At 55.2% G+C, this 2899-nt stretch overlaps 1 pseudogene; it reads right to left on the reverse strand.

The window, feature by feature from the left end:
- Positions 1-1302: 1302 nt before the first annotated feature.
- LOC121106365 lies at positions 1303-1398 on the reverse strand (annotated as a pseudogene).
- Between the last annotated feature and the right edge of the window lie 1501 nt (positions 1399-2899).

A 2899-nucleotide genomic window follows, 5' to 3' on the forward strand; every position in this document is an offset into this window, starting at 1 on the left:
GGACGAGGACCGGAGTATTTCTCAATCCCTCCCCGGCTTGCTTTGTGCAAGGCCATGAGCACACTCCGTCACACACTGCACGTCTGTGTTTAATCGGCACGCTGCCTCTCCCATGACGGGCGTTTCCTGGAGGTCAGGGGCCACATCTGGGTACACATGGCTATTTCTCTACTTCTTCCTGCCCCTCTGGGTTCACTACTCTTGAACCAAATAGGTTAGATGAGAGGCGGGGAGGTGACTAGGGGTATTTTAAATATGCCTCCCCTTCCACGGCGGTGCCACAGACGTGCAGCAGGGAAAGCCAAGGGGAGATGGGTGGGAATGTCGGTGACGGTGTGGGGGCGGGGAAATGGGGGGTGGGGGGACTTGCCTTTACTTTGTGCAGAGATGTCCAAGGGAAGGTGCGACAAGTGACCGTCATCCCTCCCAAAGGGTGGCTCTTCCCAGGCCTCGGGTGCACAAAAGGGGTCTTCGCTGTCACTGAGCCGCCTTTGAACACATGCAACAGCAGCACAATCTAAGACGAGTGCACCCTAAATCGGTGGTCTACTTAACAAACGGCAATTTAGCGAGACTGCTCTCGCAGAGAAAAAAGACTGGAAGGAGGACGTGTTGCCACGGGTAACAGTATACATGATTTGCATTTTCTTCTGCTTGCTCATTTGTAGTTTCTAAATTTTCAACCACAGATATGGACAGATTATTTCAGGAATGAGAAAAAGATCTTCATCCCATTTAATGGGTAATTTAGGAATGGTAGAGGCGCGGACGGGGGTGGAGGGAGGAGTTTCTCAAGATGGGCTTCCTATGGCCCCAGGGACAGAACTGTGCCCATTCTTCCTCCTGTGGGGATTTGGGCAATTCTACACACTCCTCTTCCCAAAGCCAGACTCCTACCTCTTGGTTTCTGGCTTTGATATCAGCACCTCACACGGAATGACACGACTGCGTCTGTGTGACATTCGGACTGCCCTGAGCCCAGACCTGGGTGAATCCCGCCTCCTTGCGTCTCACGCCCGCAGGTCTGGGGGCCCCGTGCTGCCTTGCCAGAGGGCAGCTCCGCTCAGCAGCTCGCCTCCCCAAATCCTCAGGCAAGCCACTCGAAAGGGGCGATTCTGGCCTTTTCCTCTTGAGTTCTTTTCTCTTTCTCTTGTCCCCCCACCCAGCTTTATGGAGATGCAATTATCCTATAATACTGTATACACTTAAGGTGTACAAAGTAGAGATTTATATGTATATATATCGCAAAATATACGTATATATTGCAAAATGATTACCACAGGAACATGAGTTAGGACATCCAAAAATACAGAACACCTCTCGAATTTGCGTCTCATCCTCACGCAGGGCCGGGCTAATCTTGTCTGGATTGTTACCATTTTAGCACGTAAGTGATTTCTAATGGCCTGGCTTGGGGCTACATATACATGAAACATCAAGAAATAAATGCAACATGCAATCACTTTGGAGCGGCACTGATAGCGTCTTACCTGAGTCCTAAGACTATCAGACAAGGGCTTGAAGACATCCCAGAGGCAGTGGGGCAACTATACAAAGAGGAAGAGCTCTGAACGTCAGGGGCATGACCCCATGAGCAGGCCAGACAGGCAGGGAAAGGGCACGAAGCCTTGTTTGTCACAGGTCACCTGTTTGCATTCGCCTCCTGGGTGGCCGAGGAGCCTGTGGCCTGGAGGGGCTCCCGGAACAGACCTCGGCCCCTAGAGATGTACTTAAATAACCAAGAGAACGGGAGATACAACCACGAGAACTAGGCCCTCGACAAGCACAGCCCCAGGGGCAGGTTGGCAAAAGCTCCCAGCCGTGGGGGCATCAGTGTTTGGAGGCTGGGAGTCCTGCACCAAAAGGCTCCAGCCTGAGTCTCGGCCACATTCCAAAGGATTTGTCTGCAGCGGTGTGTGGCTGCCCGGGCCACGCGGGCTGGAGCCAGCCTCCCCTCCCAGCTCACGGCTCATTCATCTCCCACAGCTGTCAGGCCAGAGGACAGCAGGTGACAGCAGGCTGGCTCATAGTTCCCAGGAAGCCTTTAGCTACGCCTGTCACCCCCTCCGTGTGGGCACACAGACCTCCAGCTTAGCGCGTTTCCTGCTGGGAGGCCCGCTCTCCCAGCCACTGCGACCCGGAAAGGCCTCGGTCCAGACCCAGCCCTTGAAAGTTCCCCATCTCTGGGCCCTGGGGCCTCTAGGGGGATGCGTGACATACAGGCACAGGTGCCACTCGCCCCTGGGGAGCTCGGCCGGGGGCCCTGATGGCTGTGGGTCAGAGAGCACATTCCAGGCCTAGCCCCCCCCATCACCCTGCGTGGCAGCTCGCCCCCCCAAACTTCAAGCAGGCCACTTACGTTACGTTTAATGGCTTAGCTGGGTACTTTATGTATCTATGTGAAGCATGGAGAAATAAATGCAGAGGACAATTGTGTCTGACGGACACTGATAGCATCCTGCAGAGATTCTCAGAAACTGTGAGATGCGGTCTTCAAGGCCTCCGGGAGTGAAGCTTGCCAACTATGGCAGGAGAAAGCCAGACTAGCAGGGGACCCTGATGAGCTGGAGGTGTGGGCAGCCCTCAGGAGGGTGCAATGAGGCCTGAGGCCTGGGGTGGGAGTCGGGTCTCGCTCCCTCCGGAGGGAAGGCTGGCCGCCTCCCTCCTTCCTCTCCCATCTCAGACCTTCCCTTCTCTGTCACCCCGTTGCTTTCCCCCCATCTTTGGTGGTGAGAGCGGCCAGTGAGCATGAGGAGAAACAGAGTCTCAGTGAGGTCGGGGGCCGGGGACAAACTGTGGAGGAGGGAGGCAGTTAGGCCTGGGGCTGGGCAGCCAGATCAGGAGAAGAATGTGTGAAATCATAGGAAGCTAGGGCCAATGGAAGCGTGGAGTCACATCG

The sequence above is a fragment of the Ursus maritimus genome, unplaced genomic scaffold, assembly GCF_017311325.1.
Source record: "Ursus maritimus isolate PB19 unplaced genomic scaffold, ASM1731132v1 scaffold_31, whole genome shotgun sequence".
Lineage (NCBI taxonomy): Eukaryota > Metazoa > Chordata > Mammalia > Carnivora > Ursidae > Ursus > Ursus maritimus.